The sequence below is a fragment of the Macaca thibetana genome, chromosome 20 (assembly GCF_024542745.1).
Source record: "Macaca thibetana thibetana isolate TM-01 chromosome 20, ASM2454274v1, whole genome shotgun sequence".
Classification (NCBI taxonomy): Eukaryota; Metazoa; Chordata; class Mammalia; order Primates; family Cercopithecidae; genus Macaca; species Macaca thibetana.
In genome coordinates this window covers 44,291,146-44,312,981 of record NC_065597.1, presented here as the reverse complement: position 1 = coordinate 44,312,981, position 21,836 = coordinate 44,291,146, and the positions used below count along the sequence as shown (strand labels likewise).

Below are 21,836 nucleotides of genomic sequence, written 5' to 3'. Positions count from 1 at the left end.
TGACTGGAGGCATGTGAGTAAAGTCAATTTGCCCATCCTGGGTAGGGGCAAAACCTTGAGCTTGATGTGTAGGGAAGGGAGGGAGCCTGAGAAATTCCTGAGGAGTAGTAGAATAGCAGATGGAACATTGAGAAGTGATCTCCTTGAGGATAGATTTCCATGATGGAAATGAAATGAGAGGTTCTAAGAGATGGGCTAGCAGCTTGTAACCCATATGGAAGAGGTTATGAAATGACGACAGGATAGAATGGGCCTGTGAGGCTGGAAGGAGATATTTTCCTTGGTCTAAGAACCATTTGCCTTGTGTGGGAAGAGATTGATAGGTAGAAGTTTCAGTGGGGGAGTAGATGGGAGTGGCTGATGTGAAGGAGGAAACTGCCATGAGGGATAGAAGTTGAAACGTTAGCTGATTTTTTAGCTAACTTATCAGCATAAGCATTGTCCGAGCGATGGGATCTGATGCCTTTTGATGGCTGCTTTTTTAGCTACCTTATCAGCATAAGCGTTGTTTTGAGCGATGGTTGGGGGAAGAAAATAGATTCTGGAAGTTATGAGAACTGTAGAGAGTTGAGCATAATTTGTGATTTTTAGGGCCTCTAAAAGTATTAGGGCGACAGCAGCAGCTGCACGGAGACATGATGGCCAGCCTAAAACAGTAAGGTCAGGTTGTTTGGATCGAAAGGCTACAGGACGTGGTCCTGGCTCTTGTGTAAGAATTCCGACTGCACTAACCATGCCTAGCAAGGAAAGGAGTTGTTGCTTTGTAGAGGGGATTGGGGTTTTTGGACAGGTAAAATGGGGGAATTGTAAGGAGAGTTTATAGGTTTTAGGAGCTCATGCTGTAGCCGGCGAGTGATAACAGGCTTTAATCCTTTTAACGCTTGCTGCGGGATGGATATTGGGGTTGAGTGGGGTAAGGGTCATTAGGTTTTAATGGGATGGTAAGGGGTGCATGATCAGTTGCCAAGGAGGGAGTAGAGGTATGCTGTACTTGTGGGTTAAGGTTGGGGGATACAAGAGGAAGATGCAAAGGAGGCTTTGGGTTGGGGAGAAGGGCGGCAATGAGATGTGGCTGTAGCCCAGGAATAGTCAGGGAAGCAGGTAATTTAGTTAAAATGTCTTGACCTAATAAGGGAGCTGGGCAGGTGGAGATAACTAAAAAGGAGTGTATAAAAGAATGTTGTCCAAATTGGCACCAGAGTTGGGGAGTTTTAAGAGGTTTAGAAGCCTGGCTGTCAATACCCACAACAGTTATGGAGGCAAGGGAAACAGGCCCTTGAAAAAAAGGTAATGTGGAGTGGGTAGCCTCCATATTGATTAAGAAGGGGACGGACTTACCCTCCACTGTAAGAGTTACCCAAAGCATCTGTGATGGTCCAGGAGGCTTCCGAGGCAATGGGGCAGCGTCAGTCTTCAGCCGCTAAGCTGAGAAGGTCTGGAAAGGAGTCGGTCAGAGAGCTTTGGGCCAGAGTTCCAGGGGCTCTGGGAGTGGCTGCCGGGTTGGACAGTCCGATTTCCAGTGGGGTCCTGCACAGATGGGACATGGCTTAGGAGGAATCCCGGGCTGCGGGCATTCCGTGGCCCAGTGGCCAGATTTCCAGCACTTGTAGCAAGCTCCTGGGGGAGGAGGTTCTGGAGGAACCCCTGGCAGCTGCGGTTCAGGCATTTGGAAGTTCTTGTGCGCTGGAGATGTGGCTGGAGTTTGTCTCACAGTGGAGGCAAGGAATTGCAACTCAGAAATAAGTTGCTACTTGGCTGCCTCCACTCTATTATTGTACACCTTGAAGGTGACGTTCATTAAGTCCTGTTGTGGGGTTTGAGGGCCAGAATTTAATTTTGGGGGTTTTATTTAATGTCAGGAGCAGATTGGGTAATAAAATTTATATGAGAATAAGACAGCCTTTTGACCTTTTAGGGTCTAGGGCTATAAAGCGTCTCAGGGTTGCTGCTAAATGGGCCATGAACTGGGCTGAGATTTTCATATTTGATGAAAAGGAGCCTAGATGCTAACTGATTTGGGAGAGGTCGGATAAAGAAAGAGGAACATTAATCTTGACTATGCCTTTAGCTCCAGCCACCTTTCTAAGAGGAAATTTCTGGGCAGGTGGGGGAGGGCTAGTTGAGGAACGAAACTGTAAGCCAGACTGGGTGTGAGGAGGGGAGGTGATAAAAGGATTATAGGGCGGGGGAGCGGAGGCTGAGGAGAAATTGGGACCTAACTTGGTCTGGCGAGGAGGGGAGAGGTCAGATGGGTCTGTAGAAAAGGAAGATTAGAAAGACTCAGCGACTCTTGGGGTTGGGACTGAGGGGACAGGCGGGAGGGAAAGAAAGAAGATTTGGGACGAGTTGCATTGGGAACAGAGACTAGGGAGGGACCGATGTGTAAAAGAATGCCAGGACGTCAGGCACCTCAGACCATTTGCCTATTTTATGACAAGAATTATTTAGATCTTGTAGGATGGAAAAATTGAAAGTGCCATTTTCTGGCTATTTGGAACTACTGTCGAGTTTGTATTGGGGTCAAGTGGCATTGTAGGAGAAAATAAGGCATTTAGGTTTAGGTCAGTTGAAGTTGTGAGTTGAAGAGGTTTTAAGTTCTAGAAAACACAGGCTAAGGAGAAGAAGGAGGAATGGAGGGCAGAAGGTTGCCCATAGTGACGGAGGCAAGTCCAGAGAAAAGAGAGAGTAGAGACATGGAGAGAAGGAGTTCGGGGGTTCTTGCCCTCCAGAAAAGCGGGAAAGGGTCAGGGCATGGAAACGAGGAGTTGGGGTGCAAAGATAAGAGGTCGGGGCACAGAAATAAGGGGTTGGGGTGCAAAAATAAGAGGTCAGGGCACGGAAATAAGGGATTGGGGCACAAAAATAAGAGGTCTGGGCACGGAAATAAGGGGTCGGGAGGTTCTTGCCCCCCAGGAAAGCCGAGAAGGGGTAGAGACAAGGAGAGAAGGGATCGGAGTTCTTGCCTCTCCCCTAGAAAAGCAGGACTTGCCGCTAAGGGTGAAGGACCCCAAGGCAGGTGTCTCCGCAGCATGGTCAGACACCTCTGAAAGGTGGATGAGTAATCAGAGAGGCATGCCTGCAATGATTAAACACCAAGGGAAGGCTGCCTTCCCGAGTCCGTGACTGGCGCCGGAGTTTTGGGTCCATGGATAAAATGTGTCTCCTTTGTCTTTACCAGAAAATGAAAGGAATTGAAATTAAGAGAAGGGAGAGATTGAAGGGTGGCACCAAGATTGAAAGGAGAAAGACGTTGAGGGACAGTGAGAGAGGTTGGAGAAGAGAGTAAAAAGGGGCCGCTTACCTGATTTAAAATTGGTGAGATGTTCCTTGGGCTGGTGGGTCTGAGGACTAGAGGTCATAGGTGGATCTTTCTCATGGAGCAAAGAGGAGGAGGACAGGAGATTGATCTCCCAAGGGAGGTCCCCCGATCCGAGTCATGGCACCAAAATGTGATGCACGTCCGTGTGAAGAGACCACCAAACAGGCTTTGTGTGAGCAATAAAGCTTTTTAATCACCTGGGCGCAGGCGGGCTGAGTCCAAAAAGAGAGTTAGAGAAGGGAGATAAGGGTGGGGCCGTTTTAAAGGATTTGGGTAGGTAAAGGAAAATTACAGTCAAAGGGGGGTTGTTCTCTGGCAGGCAGGAGTGGGAGTCACAAGGTGCTCAGTGGGGGAACTTTTTGAGGCAGGATGAGCCCAGAAAAGGACTTTCACTAGGTAATGTCATCACTTAAGGCAAGGACCTGCCATTTTCACTTCTTTTGTGGTGGAATGTCATCTGTTAAGGCGGGGCAGGGCATTTTCACTTCTTTTGTGATTCTTCAGTTACTTCAGGTACTCTGGGCGGACGTGCAAGTCACAGGGGATGCAATGGTTTGGCTTGGTTTCAGAGGCCTGACACTGTACACTTAAAATAGGTGCATTTTATTTTATATAAATAATATCTTAATTTTAAAATAGTTTCTTAGGATTGAAATGTGCAAGTGTAAAAAATAAAACCAACCAAACAAACAAAAACTCTTTTAAGAAAATCTTGTAACATAGGCATCAGTGAGTTTCTTAACAAGGACAAGAAACGTAGATGCCATCAGAGAAATGATAATGACTGAAAAGATGCTTAAATTCACTGGTAGCCAAGAGAATGCAAATTTAAAGAGCAGTGAGATTCCAGTTTACATTCATTGGAAAGAGCTACAACACTTAATGCTCTTAGGAATATAAGAATATAATACTCTCATATTCCTGGTGGAAATGCACAGTGTCATAGCCTTTGGCTAAAGTAATCTTATGGCATGTATGAAAAATAAAAACACATGTATCCTTTAACCTTACCAGGCCTCTCCTGAGAATGCCAATAGAAATAAAAGTAGATGGCCAGGCGTGGTGGCTTATGCCTATAACCCCACCACTTTGGGAGGTTGAGGAGGGTGGATCACTTGAGCCCAGGAGTTCGAGACCAGCCTGGGCAACAGAGGGAGACTCCGTCTCTACAAAAAATACAAAAACTAGCCAGGCGTGGTGGCACGTGCCCACAGTCCCAGCTACTTGGGAGGTTGCGATGAGAGGTGGAGGTTGCAGAGGGCCATGATCATGCCACTGCACTCCAGCCTGGCTGACACTGCCAGACTCTGCCCCAAAACAAACAAACAAACAAACAAACAAAGAAAACCCATGATGTAAAAGTAGATGTATTAATGGATGTATTAATGCACTGAGATGTTTACTGCAGCATTGTTTTCAATGCCACAAAGCTAGATCAAAGTGGAAGCCCATAATGGGGGAATACTGGTTGAATAAATTCTCCTGCATCATGCGTACTGCATTCTGTTGGGCAATCAGTAAAATGAGTGAATCAGAGTTGTAAGATGGGTTCCACTTACTGAATAAGAAATACAGAGAGATACAGAGACAGGTGTAAAATAGTCTACTTTCTTTTTGTAAAACAAAGACTAGGATCCCACTTTACATACACACTATGAATATTTCTATAGCATTATGAGTATAAAGGAAAAATATAGAAAGATACATATCAGATTTTAAAACCCTTCTACTAAGATGACCTATGTCATGTGTGTTGATATATGTGTAGGTAAGGGTAGAGTCAAGCAACTTACAAACCAACCAACCACATCTGCATTTGAAAGATGTGTCTAGGATCATACATGTATATATCATATCACTCAGGGTAGGTTAGATTATTCTTATTCTTAAACAATCCAATATCACAATGCATTAATGTAAGAAGCATTTACTTCTTGCTCAGGTGAAGTCTCAGCCTCTGGAAGACTCTTCAGGTAATTTTCTCAATAGTTTGGCTTCACCTTCCAGGACATTTAGGTCTTATGGACTCTTTCTGTCCACACATGTTTTTTGGATGGCTGCAGCCAGGGAAGAGAGAACATGAAGTATTATGTACCAGCAATTAAAGGTTTTCATCTGGAATTGATGCATGTTAACTTGTTCTCCCCATACCCCAACCCCCAAATCAAAGCACATGGTCATAGATAAGTTCAAAGAGTCAGGAAAATCTGTTCCTCTTGTGCTCCTCTAGAAGGGAAGAAGGAATGGAAATACTGGTGAATAGCAATAATATATACAATATATACTATATACTATCTGTATGCTGGACACACATTTATAAAATTATTTATTTATATAAGAAACTAAGCTTTAAAATGATTTTGAAATGGTTTATACTTGATAAGTCAGCAACTTACCAAATATAAAAAATGAACAATAAAAATGAAACTATGTATATGTCAGCAGATTGGCTAAAATGATAAAGATTGATAAAATCCAGTGATTATGAACGTGTGGGAGAGAGAAACTCTTACATGTTCCTAGTGTGAGAATAAATTTGTACATTTCTGAAATATAATCAGGCTGAAGATATCAAAATGTAATATTTGAATTCTCATTTGGCTCAGTAATATGACTTAGAAGAATTTATTTTTGAAAACAATCAGATACATATAGATAAATGTAAAGAAATATTTGTTACGGCATAATAACAATGGAAAATAGTCTAAAAGTACATATATTGAGGCTGAGTTAACATAGGGTAAATGCATATGACAGAATACTATAAGAGCTGCTTAAATAGGTGAGATGGATTTGTTTTAAAATAAAAAATGCTCAAACCATGTGTTTTGGTTATTTAAATGTCAACGGTGCAAACAATGCCAGAACTTAAGGGCTTAAAGTAACTCTTTTATTCTGCTTCTGGTTTAATAGATCAGTACTCAAGAAGGGTTCGGTTTGGTGGTTTGTGTTATAGTCAGCCGGGTCAGGTGGGAGAGAAGGATCTACTTCCAAGATGGCTTCTTCACTTACAAGTCTTACATGTTGTGTGTGTTGATACGTATGTAGGTAAGAGTAGAGTCAAGCAACAAACCAACCAAACAACAGACAAATCTGCATTTGAAAAGCATCTCTAGTGCCTTGGTGCACTTTGATTTCATTACTTCTCAAAAAGGAATCTCATCTTTCAGTTCTTCTTAGCATGGTGGTCTCAGGATAATTCTACTTCTTAACATGTCTACCTTCCGAAAAGCAGGGAGTGGAAGTTGCCAGGCCAGTTAAAGGCTATACACAGAATTAGTATAACATTGTATCAGCTCTATTCTATTGATTGAAGCAATCCAAAGTCCTGCTGAGATTCAGGGAGGCGGCAAAATAACATTTCTTGATGGGAGAGTGGCAAGGAATTTGCAGAGAAGCATGCAGGGATGAGGGATATTGTTGTGACCATCTTTGGAAAATTGTCTGCCACAGAATCATATGATTCAGTTTATGTAAATATTCGTGTTTTTAATATTTAAACATTTAGAAAAATATAGAGATAAAACAATGTTTCTGTGGGTTATAGCAATTTTGGATAGAATTTTGGGTAGCTACTTTCTACTTCAGATTCTTCAGTGTTTGATTTTCTTTTTCACAGTAAACATGAATTACTTTTGTAATTAGCAAAATTTTTTGAAATCTCAATTTTGATCTTAAAAAGAAATAGGTTAAAATCGCCTTCTTACAGAATGTTCAGTGTCTGAAGCATGCACTTAAATGGATGACATGTTTTTTTCCTGTGGAAAATTTGAAGAGGGACCTTTACATTTAAATTTTCATATTTGCAGATGGAGTAGGAGTGATAACTTCTTAGAAAAATTGAATTTGAATAATGGATTTAAATAATAGAGGCCATTATTCAGGATGAGCTTAATGCAGTCCCCATCCAGATGAAAGATTTAGGCAATGAGCAGATAAAAGCCTTACAGATGCCTAATGGAAATTATGTCATATTAAAAACTAAAACAAAACATTTAAAATAAAGCAGACCAAAGACTTCAAGAAGGAAGGACTTAGGGGTTAAGCATCCTTTTTAGCCATCAGAAAAAAATGACCTCAGCCTTTAGTGGACATCTGTCTGATTCCTAGTTTCTATTTTCAGCAGTATCATTCCTGTGAGTTATTGGGATCATAATAAATGTGTACACTTAAATATTTTTCATTGCTTTCACCAATCTTCTCAAACGTACCCAGAAGTCATAATGCTGGAATTACACTGATACAATCATCCCCATGGAAACAGAGGCTGGTGTCATAAACATGGCATTATGACTTCTCAGCAGGAGGAGGCAGATGCAAGTTTGGCACTGAATGTGCAAGATTTATTCAAAAACACAAATGTCTTGGAGAATAACACCAAGCATAATAAATAAATAAATAAATAAATAAATAAATAAATAAATAAATGGGCATGGAGTTTCCCCGACTACATGCATTTCAAAAGATGTTTTCCGAGGATCTGTTCGCCTTTGGCAGGACTTGCTTGTGCCTATACTTTCTTTTTCATTGTTATGTTTGGTATGGCACGTTCTCATCTTAGTCTTGGCTGTTCAAGCTGTCAGGGGCTGCATTTACCAATAGAGAAGTTGAGATCCAGAGAAGGGAATGGACTTGCCTAACTCACCTAGCAAGTAAGCGGCCCTGGGGAAGCCAGAGCCCTTCTCCTGACACCTAATCCACATATTTGAGTGTCCCTTTCAACATCTCAGTTTTGTTATTAGAACACATGCGCATCAATTAGGATACTGGTTCTAATGAGACCCCCCTGCCCGCCACCCCGAAAAGTGTTTTAAATAAGATAGAAGTTTTTCTCTCTCTTATAGCAGTCCATGGTGTCAGGCTGTGTGTGTGTATGTGTGTGTGTGTGTGTGTGTGTGTGTATATATATATATATATATTTTTTTTTTTTGCTGTCTCTGCTGTGCCACCCTGATACACTAGTACAGTGCATCACATACTGTATTTATTTTCCAGACAGAGTAAGGAGAGGATGTTCTTCTCTCTTTTAAGAGCACAACTGGAAAGCTGCACAAATCACTTCTGCTTACATTCCATTGGCCAGGACTTAGTCATATACCTTGTTTCAAGGAATGCTGAATAGCCATGTATTCTGCAAATGTGGGGGATCTATTATTACAAGAGAAGGAGAAAACAGATTTGGCAACAACCAGTAATCTCTGCCACACTTGCATCCCCTATGACAGAGCATTGTTTCCAGAGGACTGTCAACTGATTTCCTTTCAGCTAATGCAATGGCTGAAGACTGATTGTAGTATTCATTTACCCAAGGGTAATTACAATTGTAATTATCATATTGGTTATAGAAATCACTGAATTGGCATAAAGATTGGACACCAGGCCTAAGATCAAGATAGAAGTTAATTGACCATTAGGGTATGTATTAGGATTGTGAGAGAAACCCTTCAAGTTAGTGGCTGTAAGAACAAATAAGTCTATTTCTTTTTCTCCTAATTATCTGAGATGTATGGTCCAATGTTGATGAAGGCTTGCTTACTATGGGAGATGGGAGCATAGATATTAGTGGGCAGCTAGTGGTTTTCTCTGCAGGATAGCCAGCTAGAGTGACCGAGCTCCAACCATTTCTTTCATCCTATCACCTTTGACTAAAAGATGAGAGAGACAGAGAGAGAAAGAGAAATAAGAAAGAAAGAAACAAAAAAGAAGAAAGAAAGAAAGAAAGAAGAAAGAGAGAAAGAAAAAGAATGAACAAAAGAAAGAAGGATGGAAAGAAAGAAAGAGAAAAGAGGAAGGGAGAAAGAAAGAAAGAAAGAGAAAGAGAGAAAGAATGGAAAGAAAGAAGAAAGAAAAGAAAGAAAGAAAGAAAGAAAGAAAGGAAAGAAAGAAAGAAAAAAAGAAGAGATTTTCCAATCAGTTAGGCTTAGGCCATGTACACACTCATTAGTAGCTGTTGGGGAGGTAGGAAAAGGATCATGAAATCTCTTTTTACATCTGGATTTACAGTCCCACTGAGACTGTTCCCAGTGCAATATTGGCCAGGAGTTTCTCTCAAGGACCTTCTGGTTCCAGAAATATTCCTTCTTGTTCTTGTTATTGTAGCAGCACCCCTATTTCCTCTTGAACATTAGAACCAATTACCTCGACCAACAATATAATTTTTTTGGTTGTTTATCCAGCAGCATGAAGAGGTCAAAATGGTCAGCTGGAATTTTCTATTTTCAGCTTAATGGAAGTGTTGCTGTAACCTCCTGCTAGAAGTATTTTCCTCTTGAATTCTAAAACCTCTAAATTAACCAACTCCGAAGTTACAGAGATGGGAAGAAAATTTTCTAAGTCCACACTTTGACAAGTGGATCATAGTGCCCTCTAAAATTTCCCAAGAACTAGTGCTTACTCACAGTCAGAGTCTAATTATTTCTGAATGGTTCTGGTGTTTTCACTTTCTTAATCATCAGTTACTCTGGTCTCTAGTCCTCTTGGCCATGGCAAGGAAGAAGATTCTCAGTATACATTTGTGTTATCTTACTATTCTTACTCAGTGTTTAACCGGTTTTCCTTTTGTTCCAAGGGCTCTGGGTCTATGAATTGACTCAGGCCTTGGAATTGAGTAAGGGACTGTGATTTTTTTTTTAAATAATGACTCAAAAGAGTCCTATTTGCTAGATCCACAGCATGATCAATCACACAGAGCAGGTAGGACCATAGAGTTACTCATTGTTTTGATCTTAGAGAGTCCAATGATTAAATAACTCCCATCCAATGTTATTTCACATATTTCTAATTACCTCTTGGGCTCTGCTGCCAATTACAGAAACTGTGCCCAGCTTGCTTCAGGTCTTTAAGTGCTGCCACTTGTCTTCTGTGACTCCTGGATGGCATCATTCTAATTGAAAAAGGAAGATCTCATTTTATGAGTGGCCGTTATCTTAATCCCCTGCCCACAAAGGATAACTTCTAAGTCTCTTTTCAAAAATAAATGCATTCTGAAATAACATCTTTCAAAGCAACAAAGATGGAACTGAAGGCCATTATCTGTTTTCTTTCTTTTCTTTTTTTTTTTTTTGAGATGGAGTCTCACTCTGTCTCCCAGGCTGGAGTGTAGTGGCACAATCTTGGCTCACTGCAACCTCCGCCTCCTGGGTTCAAGGGATTCTCCTGCCTCAGCCTCCAAAGTAGCTGGGATTATAGGAGCCCACCACCACACCCAGCTAATTTTTGTACTTTTAGTAGAGACAGGGTTTCACCATGTTGGTCAGGATGGTCTCGAGCTCCCGACCTCAGGTGATCCGCCACCCTCGGCCTGGAGGCCATTATATTAAGTGAAACAACTCAGACACACAAATACCGCATGTTCTCACTCCTAAGTGGGGGCTAAGTAACATGTACACATGGAAATTGAGTGTGGAATGATGAGCAGTGGGGACTCGGAGAGATGGGAGTAAGTGGGAGGCAGGCAATGATGGAGTTACTTGGTGGGCACAATGTGCATTGCTCCAGTGATGGACACACTGAAGGCGCTGACCTCACCACAATCCTATATGAATGTAACAAAATGGCGCTAGTACCCCATGAATATACACAAATTTTAAAAATAAAATCAATGCAATTCACTATATTAAAAAAAGAAATGAAAAAAATCTCAATAGATACAGAAAAAAAATTCTTGTGTAAGAAATGAAAAGCTCATTAAATATTTGAAAATTGAACTGTAATTCACCTTATAAACACTTATTAACAGAAAAAAGAAAACACATGACATGATCATTTCAGTAAATATATAAAAAGCATTTGACAAAATCTAACATCTAGTTATAATAAAAATAATAACCTCTCAGCAAACTTGCAATAAAAGGAACTTAACCTGATAAAGAACAACTACGAAAAAATCCCACATACAACTAATAACATATTTAATGGTGAAAAACTGAATATTTTCTCCATGCAATACGGAACAAAGCAAGAATGTCCATCCTCACCACTTCAGTTGAACATTTTGTTGGAGGTCTAAGCCAGCACAAGAAGAAAGAAAAAGAAATAAAAGATTGAAAAGGAATAAGTAAACTGTCTTTATTGGCAGATGATATAACCATCTATGCAGAAATTTACAAAAATCTGTTAGAACAAATAAATGAGTTTAGCAAAGTTGCAGAGTACAAGATCAATATGGAAAAAAACTTTGTTTTTATATGCTTAGAATAAACTATCACAATTTAAATTTAAAAACAAATACCAGCCCAGCATGGTGATTCACGCTGGTAATCCCAGCATTTTGGGAGGCCGAGGTGGGCGGATCACTTGAGTTTAGGAGTTCGAGGCCAGCCTGATCAATGTGGTGAAACGCCGTCTATACTGAAAATACAAAAATTAGCCAGGCATGGTGGTGCATACCTGTAATCTTAGCTACTCCAGAGGCTGAGGCAGGAGAATCACTTGAACCCGGGAGGTGGAGGTTGCAGTGAGCCGAGATCATGTCACTGCACTCCAGCCTGGGTGACAGAGCAAGACTCCATCTCAAAAAACAAAAACAAAAAACAAAAAACAAAAAAGATACCACTTAGCATAACCCCAAAATATATGAAAACACTTAGGGATAAAATTGACAAAGGATATGAAGACCTGTGCCCTGAAAACTACAAAACATTGCCAACAGAAAGAAATGGGGTCCATACCCATGCACTGGAAGACTCAATATTATTTGGACATTATTTCCTCCCAAATTGATATATATAGTCAATGCAATCAAAATCTACAGGCATTTTTTGTTGAAATTGACAAACTGATTTTAAATTTATGTTAAAATACAAAGGACCTAAAATAACCAAAATTATTTTGAAGAAAAAGAACACAGTGAGAAGACTTTCCTACCTATTTCCAGACCTATTATAAAGCTGCAAGAATCAAATACTGTGACACTTGTCTAAAGACAGATGTATAGAATAGTAGAACAGAAAAGAGTCCAGAAATAGACCCACAGACATATGGCCATTTAATATTTGACAAATGGTTCTTGAAGAATGGAATACCTTCATGGGTGGGGGAGACCCTTGACCCTCACTTCATGGCATATACAAATACACAGCAATGGATTGTAATACAAGAAAGATCATAGATCTACATGTAAAACCTACAATGTTAAAACCTTGAAAACATTGACACAAATTTTAGTTACCATGGATTTGGGAAGATTTCTTAAATATGACACAAAAAGCACACCAAATTATAAATTGTACTTTATCACAATTAAACCCATTCATCTACTTTTCGAAAGACACTCTTAGAAAAAGACCACAGACTGAAAGAAAAAACTATAATAAAAATATTAAAAAAGGACTTGTAGTCATAAAAGTCATAAAACATCTAGTTAAATATAACTGGATGTTAGATTCTGTCAAATGCTTTTTATACATACAACTCAATAAGACAAATGTAAAAGTGGTTCTTCCATGTCTGGGAAGATGGAGTAAGTGTACTTTTCTCGATTCCTCTTTCTTTCCTTCTTTCTCCCTCTCTCTCTCTCTCTTTCTTTCTTTGGCAGAGTTTCGCTCTTTTTACCCCAACTAGAGTGCAATGGCGTGATCTTGTCTGACCACAACCTCTGCCTCCTGGGTTCAAGTGATTTTCCTGCCTCAGCCTCCTGAGTAGCTGGAATTACAGGCATGTGCCACCATGGCTGGCTAATTTTGTATTTTTTTAGTAGAGATGGGATTTCTCCATGTTGGTTAGGCTGGTCTCCAATCCCTGACCTCAGGTGATCAGCCTGCCTCAGCCTCCCAAACTGCTGGGATGACAGGCATGAGCCACCGCTCCTGGCCCTCTATTCCTCTTTCTAAGTACAATTAAAATCCCTGGACATTATATATAAAATAAGAACAAGAAGACAAAGAAACATGAAGAGAAGCAGGGAGGCCTGCTAGGGAACTCTGGGACTGATGAACAATATGATGATGGGCACTCTGGGCTTTCTTTTGGCCTGATACATCCTAGACTTGGAGCTGAAGAAACTGGCAACCTATAAATAATAATAAGTGCAAACAAACAAACAAACAAACCAACCAACAAAAGCCTCGGTGAAGGTCTAGGAAAGGAGTAGCTCACGAAGATAGAAAATATTTAGACAACCAAGCAAAGAATTTATAGCTCAGTCCTGAAAAGCAAATGCAACAAAAACAAATATTGACAATTGGGAATTAATTAAACTAAAGAGTTTCTGCACAGCATGGTGGGGTGCACCTGTAGTCCCCAGCTACTTGGGTGGCTGAGGCAGGAGAATCACTTGAACCTGGGAGGCGGTGGTTGCAGTGAGCTGAGATTGCACCACTGTATTCCAGCCTGGTGACAGAGTGAGACTCTGTCTCAAAAAACAAAAAACAAAAAACCAGAAAATTTACAAAACGGGAGAAAATATTTGCACACTAAGCATCTAACAAGGGAACAGTCCAGAATCTATAAGGAATTTAAACAAATTGATAAGAAAAAACAAACAACTCCATTAAAAAGAGGGCAAAGGACCTCAACAAACACTTTTCAAAAGAAGATGTACAAGTGACCAACAAATATATTTTAAAAACTGCTCAATATCACTAATCATTAGAGAAATGCAAATCAAAACCACATTGAGAGACCATCTCACACCAGTCAGAATGGCTATTATTGAAAAGTCAAAAAAGAACAGATGTTGGCAAAATTATGGAGAAAAGGGAATACTCAGACATTTTTGGTAGGACTGTAAATTAGTTCAGCTCCTGTGGAAAGCAATTTGGAGATTTCTCAAAGAACTAAAAATAGAATTACCATTAGACTCAGCAATCTCATTACTGGGTATATAACCTAAAGAAAATTGTTCAATCAAAAAGACATCTGAACTTGTATGTTCATCACAGCACTATTCACAATAGCAAAGACATCGAATCAACTTAGATACCCCAAAACATGTGGTATTTGGTTTTTTGTTTATGTGTTAATTTGCTTAAGATAATGGCCTCCAGCTGCATCCATGTTGCTACAAAGGGCATGATTTCATTCTTTTTTATGACTGTATAGTATTCCATGGTGCACGTGTGCCACATTTTCTTTATCCAAGATTGGATGAACAAAAAACAAAACACAGAAACAAGAAACCAGGTATCACATTTTGCACTTCTAAGTAGGAGGTAAACATTGGGTATACACAGACACAAAGATGGGAACAATAGACACTGGGAACTCCAAAAGAGGGAGGAAGTAGGGCAAGGGTTGAAAAACTACCTATTTGGTACTGTGGCCACTATTCGAGTGATGGGTTCAATTGAAGCCCAAACCTTAGCATTATGCAATATATCTGTATAACAAACCCACCCTTGAATCTGAAAAGAAAAAGAAATTTAAAACATTTAATTTGTTTATTAAATTATCAGAACCAGCAAGTCTTTCAAAAGAAAAAAAAATATTCAGGCAATGATCTCTTCACTCAGCCAAACACCACGAAAAACATCTACGGTCTCTGTCTTTCCCTGCACCACCCCTGCCCCGCCCTGCCATGCCATCACGGGGTAAATGGAAACTTAGACTTTCACCCTTGTGTGGCTGTAGAAAGAAATCCCATACCACCCCAAAAAGGTGGTGTCAGAGGAAGACAAGCAGGGAGCTGGGACCGTATACTTTGTGTATCAGCAAAGATTATGTGGAATACCTGAGCTTACATCACATTCAGCAGTTATGAGGTAGTCATCCTCTCCCCATTGGTTAGGTGTCAAATCAAAACTAGAGGAGTCAAGACCTTTACTATAGCTTAGTGATAATGCGGCCACCCCCACTAGTGTCAGTGGAGACCATGTGAGGAGCTGAAAATCACAGTCCTGCTGAGCAATAACAAAGAGCCCTCAACACACGGGTGTCAGTGGAGGCTGAGTGAGAAACCCAAACTTCTACTCTCATCCAGTAGTAACAGGGCAGCACCCCTACTTCCCCTTTCAGAGTAGTGTCAGAAAAATACAGCTTAAAGAAGTTTTAAATGATATCTTGAGTTTCATTACATAATATGAAAATGTCAAATTTTCAATTGAAAATTACTTATCAAAATAAGAAGAACCAGAAAGAGCTCAAACTGAATAAACAAGATAATTAATACATATTAATACCAGATGACAGAAATTTTAGAATTATCTGACAAAGATTTTAAAGGAGTCATGATAAAAATACTTCCATGGGCAATTATGAATATGCTTGTGATAAGTAAAAAAAAAAAAAAAAAAAAAAAAAAAAGTCTCAGCAAATAAATAGAAAACATAAAAACCAACCAAATGCAATTTTAGAACTGAAAAACACAATGACTAGAAAAACCCCCAGTGGATGAGATCAACATCAGATGAAGAGAATAGAGGAGAAAATAAGTGAAAAGAGGACAATAGAAATTAATCTAAACAACAGAGAGAAAACAGAATTAAAAAACTTAATAAGATTTCAGGACATAAAAGACTATCACAAAAGATCTAATATTTGTGGCATTGGAGTCTCAGAAGGAGGAAAAGAAGAGTATGGCTGAAAAAGTACTTAAAGATTAATGAGGGGGGGTGGAGCAAGATGGCCGAATAGGAGCAGCTCCAGTCTCCAACTCCCAGCGCGAGCAACACAGAAGACCGGTGATTTCTGCATTTTCAACTGAGGTACTGTGTTCATCTCACTGGGGAGTGCCGGACGATCGGTGCTGGTCAACTGCTGCAGCCCTACCAGCGAGAGCTGAAGCAGGGCGAGGCATCGCCTCACCTGGGAAGCGCAAGGGGGAAGGGAGTCCCTTTTCCTAGCCAGGGGAACTGAGACACACAACACCTGGAAAATCGGGTAACTCCCACCCCAATATTGCGCTTTAAGCAAACAGGCACACCAGGAGATCATATCCCACACCTGGCCGGGAGGGTCCCACACCCACGGAGCCTCCCTCATTGCTAGCACACAGCAGTCTGTGATCTACCGGCAAGGCAGCAGCGAGGCTGGGGGAGGGGCGCCCGCCATTGCTGAGGCTTAAGTAGGTAAACAAAGCTGCTGGGAAGCTCGAACTGGGTGGAGCCCACAGCAGCTCAAGGAAACCTGCCTGTCTCTGTAGACTCCACCTCTGGGGACAGGGCACAGTAAACTAAACAAACACAGCAGACACTTCTGCAGACGCAAACGACTCTGTCTGACAGCTTTGAAGAGAGCAGTGGATCTCCCAACACGGAGGTTGAGATCTGAGAAGGGACAGACTCCCTGCTCAAGTCGGTCCCTGACCCCTGAGCAGCCTAACTGGGAGACATCCCCCACTAGGGGCAGTCTGATACCCCACACCTCACAGGGTGGAGTACACCCCTGAGAGGAAGCTTCCAAAGCAAGAATCAGACAGGTACACTCGCTGTTCAGAAATATTCTATCTTCTGCAGCCTCTGCTGCTGATACCCAGGCAAACAGGGTCTGGAGTGGACCTCAAGCAATCTCCAACAGACCTACAGCTGAGGGTCCTGACTGCTAGAAGGAAAACTATCAAACAGGAAGGACACCTACACCAAAACCCCATCAGTACATCACCATCATCAAAGACCAGAGGCAGATAAAACCACAAAGATGGGGAAAAAGCAGGGCAGAAAAGCTGGAAATTCAAAAAATAAGAGCGCATCTCCCCCGGCAAAGGAGCGCAGCTCATCGCCAGCAACGGATCAAAGCTGGACGGAGAATGACTTTGACGAGATGAGAGAAGAAGGCTTCAGTCCATCAAATTTCTCAGAGCTAAAGGAGGAATTACGTACCCAGCGTAAAGAAACTAAAAATCTTGAAAAAAAAAGTGGAAGAATTGATGGCTAGAGTAATTAATGCAGAGAAGGTCCTAAACGAAATGAAAGAGATGAAAACCATGACACGAGAAATACGTGACAAATGCACAAGCTTCAGTAACCGACTCGATCAACTGGAAGAAAGAGTTTCAGCGATTGAGGATCAAATGAATGAAATGAAGCGAGAAGAGAAACCAAAAGAACAAAGAAGAAAAAGAAATGAACAAAGCCTGCAAGAAGTATGGGATTATGTAAAAAGACCAAATCTACGTCTGATTGGGGTGCCTGAAAGTGAGGGGGAAAATGGAACCAAGTTGGAAAACACTCTTCAGGATATCATCCAGGAGAACTTCCCCAACCTAGTAGGGCAGGCCAACATTCAAATCCAGGAAATACAGAGAACGCCACAAAGATACTCCTCGAGAAGAGCAACTCCAAGACACATAATTGCCAGATTCACCAAAGTTGAAATGAAGGAAAAAATCTTAAGGGCAGCCAGAGAGAAAGGTCGGGTTACCCACAAAGGGAAGCCCATCAGACTAACAGCAGATCTCTCGGCAGAAACTCTACAAGCCAGAAGAGAGTGGGGGCCAATATTCAACATTCTTAAAGAAAAGAATTTTCAACCCAGAATTTCATATCCAGCCAAACTAAGTTTCATAAGTGAAGGAGAAATAAAATCCTTTACAGATAAGCAAATGCTTAGAGATTTTGTCACCACTAGGCCTGCCTTACAAGAGATCCTGAAGGAAGCACTAAACATGGAAAGGAACAACCGGTACCAGCCATTGCAAAAACATGCCAAAATGTAAAGACCATCGAGGCTAGGAAGAAACTGCATCAACTAACGAGCAAAATAACCAGTTAATATCATAATGGCAGGATCAAGTTCACACATAACAATCTTAACCTTAAATGTAAATGGACTAAATGCTCCAATTAAAAGACACAGACTGGCAAACTGAATAAAGAGTCAAGACCCATCAGTCTGCTGTATTCAGGAGACCCATCTCACACGCAGAGACATACATAGGCTCAAAATAAAGGGATGGAGGAAGATTTACCAAGCAAATGGAGAACAAAAAAAAGCGGGGGTTGCAATACTAGTCTCTGATAAAACAGACTTTAAACCATCAAAGATCAAAAGAGACAAAGAAGGCCATTACATAATGGTAAAGGGATCAATTCAACAGGAAGAGCTAACTATCCTAAATATATATGCACCCAATACAGGAGCACCCAGATTCATAAAGCAAGTCCTTAGAGACTTACAAAGAGACTTAGACTCCCATACAATAATAATGGGAGACTTCAACACTCCACTGTCAGCATTAGACAGATCAACGAGACAGAAAGTTAACAAGGATGTCCAGGAATTGAACTCATCTCTGCAGCAAGCAGACCTAATAGACATCTACAGAACTCTCCACCCCAAATCAACAGAATATACATTCTTCTCAGCACCACATCGTACTTACTCCAACATTGACCACGTAATTGGAAGTAAAGCACTCCTCAGCAAATGTACAAGAACAGGAATTATAACAAACTGTCTCTCAGACCACAGTGCAATCAAACTAGAACTCAGGACTAAGAAACTCAATCAAAACCGCTCAACTACATGGAAACTGAACAACCTGCTCCTGAATGACTACTGGGTACATAACGAAATGAAGGCAGAAATAAAGATGTTCTTTGAAACCAATGAGAACAAAGATACAACATACCAGAATCTCTGGGACACATTTAAAGCAGTGTGTAGAGGGGAAATTTATAGCACTAAATGCCCACAAGAGAAAGCAGGAAAGATCTAAAATTGACACTCTAACATCGCAATTAAAAGAACTAGAGAAGCAAGAGCAAACACATTCGAAAGCTAGCAGAAGGCAAGAAATAACTAAGATCAGAGCAGAACTGAAGGAGATAGAGACACAAAAAACCCTCCAAAAAATCAATGAATCCAGGAGTTGGTTTTTTGAAAAGATCAACAAAATTGACAGACCACTAGCAAGACTAATAAAGAAGAAAAGAGAGAAGAATCAAATCGACGCAATAAAAAATGATAAAGGGGATATCACCACCAACCCCACAGAAATACAAACTACCATTTAATACTATAATACTATAAACACCTCTACGCAAATAAACTGGAAAATCTAGAAGAAATGGATAATTTCCTGGACACTTACACTCTTCCAAGACTAAACCAGGAAGAAGTTGAATCCCTGAATAGACCAATAGCAGGCTCTGAAATTGAGGCAACAATTAATAGCCTACCAACCAAAAAAAGTCCAGGACCAGATGGATTCACAGCTGAATTCTACCAGAGGTACAAGGAGGAGTTGGTACCATTCCTTCTGAAACTATTCCAATCAACAGAAAAAGAGGGAATCCTCCCTAACTCATTTTATGAGGCCAACATCATCCTGATACCAAAGCCTGGCAGAGACACAACAAAAAAAGAGAATTTTAGACCAATATCCCTGATGAACATCGATGCAAAAATCCTCAATAAAATACTGGCAAACCGGATTCAGCAACACATCAAAAAGCTTATCCACCATGATCAAGTGGGCTTCATCCCTGGGATGCAAGGCTGGTTCAACATTCGCAAATCAATAAACATAATCCAGCATATAAACAGAACCAAAGACAAGAACCACATGATTATCTCAATTGATGCAGAAAAGGCTTTTGACAGAATTCAACAGCCCTTCATGCTAAAAATGCTCAATAAATTCGGTATTGATGGAACATACCTCAAAATAATAAGAGCTATCTATGACAAACCCACAGCCAATATCATACTGAATGGGCAAAAACTGGAAAAATTCCCTTTGAAAACTGGCACAAGACAGGGATGCCCTCTCTCACCACTCCTATTCAACATAGTGTTGGAAGTTCTGGCTAGGGCAATTAGGCAAGAGAAAGAAATCAAGGGTATTCAGTTAGGAAAAGAAGAAGTCAAATTGTCCCTGTTTGCAGATGACATGATTGTATATTTAGAAAACCCCATTGTCTCAGCCCAAAATCTCCTTAAGCTGATAAGCAACTTCAGCAAAGTCTCAGGATACAAAATTAATGTGCAAAAATCACAAGCATTCTTATACACCAGTAACAGACAAACAGAGAGCCAAATCAGGAATGAACTTCCATTCACAATTGCTTCAAAGAGAATCAAATACCTAGGAATCCAACTTACAAGGGATGTAAAGGACCTCTTCAAGGAGAACTACAAACCACTGCTCAGTGAAATAAAAGAGGACACACACAAATGGAAGAACATACCATGCTCATGGATAGGAAGAATCAATATCGTGAAAATGGCCATACTGCCCAAGGTCATTTATAGATTCAATGCCATCCCCATCAAGCTACCAACGAGTTTCTTCACAGAATTGGAAAAAAACTGCTTTAAAGTTCATATGGAACCAAAAAAGAGCCCACATCTCCAAGACAATCCTAAGTCAAAAGAACAAAGCTGGAGGCATCATGCTACCTGACTTCAAACTATACTACAAGGCTACAGTAACCAAAACAGCATGGTACTGGTACCAAAACAGAGATATAGACCAATGGAACAGAACAGAGTCCTCAGAAATAATACCACACATCTACAGCCATCTGATCTTTGACAAACCTGAGAGGAACAAGAAATGGGGAAAGGATTCCCTATTTAATAAATGGTGCTGGGAAAATTGGCTTGCCGTAAGTAGAAAGCTGAAACTGGATCCTTTCCTTACTCCTTATACGAAAATTAATTCAAGATGGATTAGAGACTTAAATGTTAGACCTAATACCATAAAAATCTTAGAGGAAAACCTAGGTAGTACCATTCAGGACATAGGCATGGGCAAAGACTTCATGTCTAAAACACCAAAAGCAACAGCAGCAAAAGCCAAAATTGACAAATGGGATCTAATTAAACTAAAGAGCTTCTGCACAGCAAAAGAAACTACCATCAGAGTGAACAGGCAACCTACAGAATGGGAGAAAATGTTTGCAATCTACTCATCTGACAAAGGGCTAATATCCAGAACCTACAAAGAACTCAAACAAATTTACAAGAAAAAAACAAACAACCCCATCAAAAAGTGGGCAAAGGATATGAACAGACATTTCTCAAAAGAAGACATTCATACAGCCAACAGACACATGAAAAAATGCTCATCATCACTGGCCATCAGAGAAATGCAAATCAAAACCACAATGAGATACCATCTCACACCAGTTAGAATGGCAATCATTAATAAGTCAGGAAACAACAGGTGCTGGAGAGGATGTGGAGAAATAGGAACACTTTTACACTGTTGGTGGGATTGTAAACTAGTTCAACCATTATGGAAAACAGTATGGCGATTCCTCAAGGATCTAGAACTAGATGTACCATATGACCCAGCCATCCCATTACTGGGTATATACCCAAAGGATTATAAATTATGCTGCTATAAAGACACATGCACACGTATGTTTATTGCGGCACTATTCACAATAGCAAAGACTTGGAATCAACCCAAATGTCCATCAGTGACAGATTGGATTAAGAAAATGTGGCACATATACACCATGGAATACTATGCAGCCATCAAAAAGGATGAGTTTGTGTCCTTTGTAGGGACATGGATGCAGCTGGAAACCATCATTCTTAGCAAACTATCACAAGAACAGAAAACCAAACACCGCATGTTCTCACTCATAGGTGGGAACTGAACAATGAGATCACTCGGACTCAGGAAGGG

The 21,836-nt window shown here is 40.5% G+C and overlaps 1 long non-coding RNA gene across 1 annotated transcript; it reads right to left on the bottom strand.

The window, feature by feature from the left end:
- Positions 1 to 5,306: 5,306 nt before the first annotated feature.
- Positions 5,307 to 14,967, bottom strand: LOC126944421 (uncharacterized). The gene is made up of 3 exons (XR_007722051.1): positions 14,866 to 14,967; positions 10,105 to 10,202; positions 5,307 to 5,376 (listed from the first exon to the last, which is right to left on the bottom strand). It is a non-coding gene; the product is annotated as an uncharacterized LOC126944421 (long non-coding RNA).
- Positions 14,968 to 21,836: the final 6,869 nt, after the last annotated feature.